The sequence below is a fragment of the Pinus tabuliformis genome, chromosome 9 (assembly GCF_031772625.1).
Source record: "Pinus tabuliformis cultivar Carrire ecotype Pingquan chromosome 9, CPIR1, whole genome shotgun sequence".
NCBI lineage: Eukaryota > Viridiplantae > Streptophyta > Pinopsida > Pinales > Pinaceae > Pinus > Pinus tabuliformis.
Genome location: NC_142307.1, coordinates 1147511829 through 1147521774, shown reverse-complemented (window position 1 = coordinate 1147521774; position 9946 = coordinate 1147511829). Strand labels below are relative to the sequence as shown.

At 34.8% G+C, this 9946-nt stretch overlaps 1 pseudogene; it reads right to left on the bottom strand.

The window, feature by feature from the left end:
- Positions 1 to 1820: 1820 nt before the first annotated feature.
- LOC149152696 (3-isopropylmalate dehydratase small subunit 1 pseudogene) lies at positions 1821 to 2679 on the bottom strand (annotated as a pseudogene).
- Between the last annotated feature and the right edge of the window lie 7267 nt (positions 2680 to 9946).

Sequence of the window (9946 nt, the reverse complement as noted above, 5' to 3'; positions counted from 1 at the left end):
TCAGTCTTTTGCTGTCATCTCTTTTCCTCCAAGATCTACCATTGACCGCCGAAGAATTGATGCCGCCTATAAATCATCAAAATATTACAGAGACCCTTCTTTAGTAGATACAGCTTGTTCTTCTTCATCTTTCTATAAGCATAATAGTTTGTATGAACTAGCCCAGCTTGTAAATTACTGTTCTCTTGAAGTCAAATGTCCTATTGTCAAAATCTTGTTAACCTGCTTACTCTAGCTGAAATAAATCTGCATTCAAATCATAACCCCAGGTCTAGTATTGCTCCACCATCAACTTCTGTTAATCCATGTCCAAACCCCAAGTGTTCTGAAATCCCTTTCCCACATGAGGAAGATGCAGACCATGTCCTCATGATGCACGAAATTGTCACACTTGAAGGAGAAGATCCGAGACGCACTGAAATGGCTTGTCTAATGAGACCTGCAAAGCCCAGATATGGCTTAGAATACCTTGAATAGATAAATGGCCTAATTCCAGATTGCAAATTTTGCCCTGTTCCTTCTGATTGTAAAAAGCTTGTAGTGATGGAAATGCATAAGTTCTTCTCTCTTATGGATGGATGCTTAAAATCCGAGATCAACGCCAAGTGGATGAAAGCAATGATAAACTGGGATCTATATACTAATCCACAGGCTGATGAGTTTGACCATGGCTATACGCCTGAAGAGAAGAAAAAGTTTGCTGATGACTGGAAACATTATATGGAAGTGAATAATACATGGATATCTTTCTACTCATGGAAAGATAAGATTCCTCCATTAAATGTATTCACTGGCTCAACCAGTAGCACTGCAAGCAAACATGCTTGGACTGCACTTGATGGGTCAACAGTAGAGACTCTTACAACAATTCCTCCTTACAAAGGACTTGTCTTAGGAGAAAATACAAATGTAGCCAAAGCTATTCCTCTAGTCCTAAAAGATGATTCTGCTCTGGGCATTGATGGCAGAATCCAAAAAACCAGTGAACAAATCCACTGGACAAACACTGCGATAAAAGGACTAGAAATGAATGTCTCCAAATCCAAAGAAGTCAAGGAGCAGATTGACACTGTCCAAGTATCAATAAATAGTGTAAATAATTGTTTGAATAATGTTCTGTATGATTCAAGTCTGATTCAATCCTATGTTAGAGAATCCTTAACAAAAATAGAAGGAGTAGATGAAAAGATAGTTTATCATTTTGATACAACTAAACAACGCATAACTGGTTTGTCAGTCAAAGTAGATAAAATGAGTCTGACCAAAGCAGAAAAACCAGTTCCTCCATCTTTTCTTGTTAAAAGAAATACAAAGATTCAGGATCCTGTCAAAAGTGTTAATAAATTCCCTTTGTTATTTCCTAAAGAAGTAGCCTCCTCTTCTGATTCTGATTCTGAGGTTACTTCATTATACGTATTTATCTAGTTTTATTTAATTAGATTGACGTGCAACAATCGTACTTTAATTTGCGGAAGGCTTTCCTATGTCAACCTGAGGTGGAAGAGGGGATGTTGACTTTTATTTTTATTTTTTTAACGAATGGCTTAAATTTATTCTCAAAGGGATATGTTCATATATGCTTCGTATGAGTCACAGATCGACGGCTCAGGTGCCAGAGAGCGTGAAGCAACTGACTAAAGCAAATTGAATTGGCTGAGGAAAATTTGGAGACGTGTTACGTGGCCTGGTGAATCACTGTTCGGAATTGAAACATCGTATGCACCACGTGAACTAGATTATTTGTTATGAACAAAACAATACTTTCCAGCAGCGAATTAATGTGGTTGATGAAGATGATGTAGACATGGCTGCCACTATTTTCATCGATGCGTTCCGCTGGGACCTGCAAATGAAATCATCCCTGTTTTGTGCGCATATTCAAACATCTCGCCAGCATCGATCACAGGCCCGACATCACCAATGGGCCTCAATATATACTCCTTTTTAGTGGTGTAATTGATAAAATTATTTCCCCCAATATCCACAGTAACAATATCACCAGTTTTGCATTTGTCGCAAACCTGACACTTGTTCTCATCTGTGGCCACAAAGTTCATGAAAAACATCCTCGCATAGGATTCTGCCACAACAACGTTCACTCCTACTGCCCTAAGAGCCACAACGGAATGCTCTTTGGATCACCCACATCCAAAATTGGCCCCGGCAATGACAATGGAGCATTAGGTTTTGGTCTGCCCATCTTTAATGAATCTACCATATCTATCAAGAAGGCCAATAATGGCATAATTGCCCAGCCTTCCATATTATTCTGGTATGGAGGGGACAAGTGTTACATACTCTGATGGGATGATTTGATCAATGTCTATGATGTCATCTACCGAAGATCATTTTCCATGAGAAAAAAAAATAAAAAAATTGGCTCTGTGGGTGCACCATAAGATTGAGATGTTACTGCTCTTTGAGGGATTGGTACATAATATGTTGATATTATGTTGCAGGAAGGTGCAAGTTTAGGGTGTTTTTGTGTAGAGAATGCAGGGAGATCTGTTGGGTTTGAAGCGGGGCTAATTTTGAGCTTGTTCTTACAGGAAAATGCATCAAATGTGTACTTACAGAAGCAGATTGTGTAACGTTTATAACCGCCATTGTCAGCCTATGAGCGAGACTGGCAAGAGCTTCCGAAATTCACAGAAAGGTTGTCAGATTGTGAATGGTCATAGTATGGTCTGAAGATTTATATTTCACCTTGGAACACACGACTGTCTACTGAAAAAAATAAAAATAATAAAATAATGCATAATAGTTGTCATGTGAAACCAATGTCATTTTCGTGAAATGGCTGCAGTGCTAATTTTTCAGAGGGTATATAATAGTTAGTAGGTTAAATATTTTTTTCCAATTATTTTTATATTGTGTTAAAATAAATACTAAAATGGTTTTTTATAATGTTAAAATAAATATTTAATATTTTTTTATAATATTTTAGGTTATTTTGGTTTAAAATATAAATAATTGATATGTTAATTTGAAAATGTTTAAAATCAAAATTCTGATATATTGTTTCTACAATTTTAAATTTACTATAATATTTATAACACGTAATTGCTCAATAATTGATTAATTTAAATGAAAGTTAAGTTGTCTCATTTTAAATCTATTAGAAAATTTATAATAACTTTTTACCTCCATCATGTTAAAAGCAAATATCAAGAAAATGAAGGTCATGTATATGTAGAAAATCTTATCGCTGGATTGTTGAAACTTAGACATGAGGTTTTTTGTTTTTGTTTTCATAGAGTTTCAAAATTCTTTTATAGAATTGTAATCGTTTTCACTCATGAAGTCCTAAATTTCTTTCTCCCATGTATTTATAAACTTCGTTTTCATTATTTACTTTACAAAACTAAAATGATAAATAATTGATATAATGTAATATTATATAATAATAAATTATATAAAATTTTATTATAATAAATTTAATTAATACATTATTAAAAAAATAACATTGGGAAATTTATACTAATAATATAATCACCATTACTAAATTGACACTAATTATGTAATTAACCTTAGAAATTGGTAGATAAAAAAAAACTAAGGCATAAAACTAAAGTATATGCTTATTAGCATTGGAGTAATATAAGATAGTTGGAGAGTAATTTGGTAGAATATGTTTTTTTCATTTTATTTGATGTAATTATTTTATAGACATATTGTTTTTTATCAAACATATTTTGACATGTTTAATATGATAATTAAGATGTTTAATATGAAAAATTTCTTTGATATTTTGCTTTTGTATATAATATGTAGTGTTCGCTTTTCTTACACGAATGTTCTCTTTAGTTTATAATATCAAACCCTTGGATTTATTACTCTAAAGGTTCAACCATGGTTGAGCATGGTCCAACGTCACATTGTGAGAAAGATTGTATCAATATGAAAATCAATCATGGTCAATATGAAAATCAACCATGGTCAATCATGGTTAAACATGGTCATCCATAGTCCAAAATCACATTGTGACAAAGATTGTCCCACTATAAAAATCTACCATGGCCAATCATTGTGAACCATGGTCAACCATGATTCCACGTCGCATTTTGACAAAGATTGTCTCAATATGAAAATCAACCATGGTTAACCATGGTCCAACCATGTGTCAATATGAAAATTAATTTTGGTCAACCATGTTCCAACATCGCATTCTGATCTCAATATGAAAATCAACCATCGTCAACTATGGTCAACAATTTGTTTATTTTACAGTTTATAACGTTTATCTTATCAAAATGTAGGCTTATGTGATTCATGATTTATATCAAATATTTTTGGACAAAATCACATTTAGATTATAAAGTCGACGTGTTTCGGACCACTTATTGTGGTTCATCATCAAGACTTGGATGGATAGCTAAAGCATAGAACCAATAAATAGTAGAGATGCAATGGATTAATCCTAAGAGTCAATTTTTTAAAATTTGTTATGAACGTTAGAAAAATATAATAAAGTCAAAATTAAAAAAATATAAAACAATGAAAAGGCCTTAAAAATAGGAAATAATATTAAAATAAAAATGAGAAAATAAGTATTATTATTACTATTATTACAAATTATTAAAAAAATTGGAAGGCAAGAAAATTAACTAAAAATTCAAGGAATAATGAAAGAAAATATAAAAATAAAATTATAAGACTTAGAAAATTTAATATAAATATTAACTCAAGAAAAAATAAAATAAAAACGAGGGAAATTTATTTATTTAATATATAGGTGAATAAAATAATTTCAATTTGTTGTTATTAAAATAATTTTTGTTAATATAATACCATTTATTATTATTCCAAAAAATAAACAAGTAAATAATAATAATAATAATAATAATAAAAAATATAAAAAATAAAATAAAAATAATAAAAATTCAGGATTAAAGAGAGCGGATCTAAAATTGACTAACCTTCCAACCATCTTCCCTATTTAGCATCTTAGACCTTTTCTCAATCTCAATGACCTCCCTAAACTTACGGTGATGGAAGTGATTAATCTTAGCAATAACCTCAGAATCCTCAATACTAATGTGGTGCTTAGTCTTCCCCGCATGCTCAACCAAAGTTGAGGAGCGATTCCTATAGTTCTTTATGTCAGCTCCCTGCGCCTGAATAATTTCATTGATGGAATGACCAGTTTCCCCAATGTAGCGAGTCCCGCAAAAACATGGGATCAAATACACATATTTCGTGTGTTTCGAATTCACAATGTCTTTGACTAATCTTAGGGAGCTTTGAATTGTGTTCAATGGTTTGAAGGTGGAATAAACATCGTGTTTCCTAAGAACTCAAGAAATCTTATATGTAGTCCCTTGAGTAAAGGGAAGAGGAACATTGGAAGTAGATTCTCTAGGTTCATTCTTAACCTTCAGACCTTTGCATGCTTTTTGAAAAGATTTGATACCTACTGATTTGCTATATCCATTCAATTCAAAGACATTGAGGAGATGGGTTTTCTCATCCTCTAGGTGATTTTCGTTAGAAACCCGCAAAGCATGAGTAGCTGAGTGTTTAGAACCTCCATATTTTCTGTTGGACAGTGATGAGAGTCGGCATGCATATATTATTCAATGTGTGTTTTTTTATGAAAAACCTTGTGAGAGAAATAACCATGAGATTTCTTAAAGATAAGAGCATCAAGGAAGGTAAGGCTACCATCAATCTCAGATTCCATGGACAATTTTATAGGTCTTGATTGATAGTTAAGATGTTGAAGAAATAGATCTAACTGGTTCATGACATGAGACCATAAGATGAAGGTATTATCAACAAACCTTTTCCAAATATTTGGTTGAAAAAGGGCTGAGGCCAAGGCCCTTGATTCAAAATCCTCCATGAACAGGTTAGCCACCACAGGGGAGAGCGGAGAACCCATGGCAACTTTGCAAGTCTCTTCATAGAACTCACCTTCGAAGCTAAAAAAAGTAGAGGTCAAACAAACTACAACCAGCTTGGAAGTATCACGATCAGAGATGTGATTGAGGACCTCAACAACCTCATTGACAGGGATATCGGTGAAAAGAGAAACAACATTGAAACTAACCATAAAATCATTAGGCTTAAAATTTAAACCTTTTAACTCATTGACAAAAGAAGAGGAATCTTTAACAAAAGAATTAGTATGACCAACAAGGGGCTTGAGCTTTTGGGCTAAATACTTAGCTAGAAAATAAGTAGGCCCACCAATTGTATTGACAATGGGTCTAAGGGGAGCTCCCTCCTTGTGAATCTTGGGGAGTCCATAGATCCTTAGAGTAAGAGGGTTGCTTTCAATAAGCTTATGACCAAAGGAGCTGACAGAGTTATTATATTTAATAGCCAAGGCAACTGCTTTCGAACTTATTTTAGGGGTTTTTTGTTAAGTTTTCTATAGCTACCACTATGACAAAGATAATCAACCATTTATATACCGTGGGTTTATAATATTAATCCCTTGGGTTTAATATTACTCCCTTGGGTTCATAATCCCTAGGGGTTGTAGTATAAATCCTTTGGGTTTATTATTCCCTTGGGTCTATAATATCAATCCCATGGTTATCTTTTTTTTTTTTTTTTTTTTTATCTAAGGGTTCATATTCCTCGGGTTTAATATTATTCCTTTGGGTTTAATATTTTTTCCTTGGGGTTTTAGTATTAATCCCTTAAGTTTATTATTTGCTTGGGTCTATAATATCATGGTCAACCATTATCAACCATGGTCAACTAAGGTCAACCTTGTTTTGTAAAATCAATCATGGTCAACCATGGTCCAACGTCTCATTGTGATAAAGATTGTCTCAATATGAAAATCAGCCATGGTAAACCACACTCCAACATCGCATTGTGACAAAGATTGTCTTAATATGAAAATCAATCATGGTCAAGCATGCTCAAGATTGGTCCAACTTCATTGTCTCAATATGAAAATTGACCATGGTTAACCATGCTTATTTTAGGATTTATAATATTTATCTTAGGGTTTATATACCTTGGGTTGGTCAATCATAGTCAATATGAAAATTAACCATGGTCAATCATGGCTAAACATGGTCAACAATGGTCCAACATCACATTGTGACAAATATTGTCCCAGTATGAAAATCTACCATGGTTAACCATTGTCAACCATGGTCTCACATCACATTTTGACAAATATTATCTCAATATGAAAATAATACATGGTTATCCATGGTCAACCATGTTTATTTAAGGGTTTATATCATTTATTTTGGGGTTTATATACCTTGGGTTTGATATTATTCCCTTGGGTTTTTAGTATTAACCCTTGGGTTTATTAATACCTTGAGTTTATACCATCAATTATGGTAAACCATGATCATTCATGGTCAACCATAGTCAATCATTGTCAACCATGATTAACCATGTTTTATAAAATCAATCATGGCCCAACATCGCATTGTGACAAGGATTGTCTCAATATGAAAATCAACCAAGGTCAATCATGGTCAACTATTTTTATTTTAGGGTTTACAATATTTATATTAGGGTTTATATACCTTGGGTTTATAACAATAATCACTTGGGTTTAATATTATTCCCTTGGGTTCATAATCCCTTGGGTTTTAGTATAAATCCTTTGGGTTTATTATTCCCTTGCGTCTATAATATCAATCCCTTGGGTTTTTTTATCTAAGGGTCCATATTCCTAGGGTTTAATATTATTCCCTTGGGTTTATTAATCTAAGGGTTCATATTCCTAGGGTTTAATATTATGACTTTGGGTTTAATATTTTTTCCTTGGGTTTATAATCCTTTGTTTTTTTAGTATTAATCCCTTGGGTTTATAATATCATGGTCAACCATGGTCCAACGTTGCATTGTGACATTACTGTCTCAATATGAAAATCGACCATGGTCAACCATGTTTATTTTAGAGTTTGTAATATTTATCTTAGGGTTTATCTACCTTAGGTCAATCAATCATGGTCAATATGAAAATAAACCATGATCAATCATGGTTAAACATGGTCAACCATGATCTAATGTCACATTGTGACAAAGATTGTCATAGTATGAAAATCTACCATGGTCAATCATTGTCAACCATGGTCAACCATGGTCTCACGTCACATTTTGACAAAGATTGTCTCAATATGAAAATCAATCATGGTCATCCATGGTAAACCATGTTTATTTAAGTGTTTATATCATTTATATTAATCTTTATATACCTTGGGTTTATGTTATTCCCTTGGGTTTAATGTTATTCCCTTGCGTTTTGTTGACGATGTTGGACCCGACAACATGTCAAGGGGATATCCCTGGTAAGAAGCCCCAATTAGACCTCATACCGTTTGGTGTAGGAGTCCTAGTAGTGGGTTGTAAGGTAATGCCTTGACCGTGATGTCACATAGAGGAAAGTAGGATAACTCTGTCAGTAGCAAGGGTTTGACTTTTGCATTGAGTCAAGGAAGATGTATGAGAGGTTCTAACACAAAAGGGGGAGAGAAGGGTGAAGGTGAGTTCCAGGTTGAAAGGGATCAGTCCCAACTCATCTAGGAACACACAACACAAAAGGACATACACAACTTCTAGTGGAGCAGTCCACTCGAATGCGGTAGTCACAACATACAAGGTAAGATAACATGTACAAAACTCATAGATTAGTCTGAATGAGTGCAACGGTTGTTACAACAAGGTTCATGTGAAAGTCCATCTGGTGTCCGACAGAGCAGTCGACATGGATGGTGACAACATTAACAACATATACAACACATTTACAACAACATTCATGTAATTGCATGTGAATCAGTTCATACACAAATACGTAAGTTAAATAGCATATATCATTAAGGAAACCGGAGCAGTCCAACTACAATAACAACATATGCATGAAAATGTGTTGGCTCTTATTATATAAATTGTAAGTTCCAATCATACAAAACATCCATGTAAACCTGCTAGCCCCATCAGTGAAACGTTACAGCCACATCCGCGTGCTCCTCCAAAGAGATGTATTAGCTCCATGCAGTGGAGAAGCCAAGGCGCGTTACAATACTGTCCAATCCTTCTTCAAGATAGTCTTAGTAAAAGCTTGGCTGACCAAAGATCCCTTACAATGAGTTATGAGGGACTATTTATAGCAAAGGGTGGGGTAACCCTTGACATTCCCCTTTGTGACAATTCAACTACCCTCATGACTCTTCACCTACTCTATGAATATTGCATCCAACCATTGACACTTGAATTACACTTGACATGACTCAACATTACAATGCACATGTACTCATGTGAAACAACATGGCTTGAGCTAGCGTTGCAAGACATCACTGACACTCGGTCCGTTGTGGTGAGACCAACTCTTTGACATGCTTGTGATGGTGAAGTTGATGAGCTAATTTCAAGCTTGGTCATTCATGATGGTGTCTATGAACCTCATTGTGACATCTTGCTGAAGCGAACTCTTGCCTACATTACAACTGGTGCATTGGTTTGGCCCCTTCATCCAACTCGTCTACTAACATGCGCATGGTCTTTTTAGATGTGGCTGAACTGGCAACAAACTGATGCATAGTGTCTGTCCTGATCTTCAAGTGTGTGTTGGTGGTCATGCACATCAACTTGCCGAAGTACATGTTCAGCTCCAGTTGGACTTGCTTCTTGTCTTCGCCTTGGTGAGTGTGTTGAATGGGTTGGATTGCATGCATGTGCACAATGACATGCATTCTGTTGAATCTCTTGCATGCAATCACCAATCACTGTTCACCATGTCTGCTCCATGTTAGCTGTTGGGATGGATATTTAACTTGTACGGGGGCAGTTTCATCTGTGAGTGCACGATGCGCCCACTGTTGTTCCTGATCCTGCTGCAACTCATTCATCTATCTATGCAGATTCATGTTCTTCCTTGAGTTGTTGCTTCAGCACATGCAACTCCTTCTTTTATCCATTCTCTATCTTTGCACGATCTTCATGTCGTGTCGTCACCTCATAGACA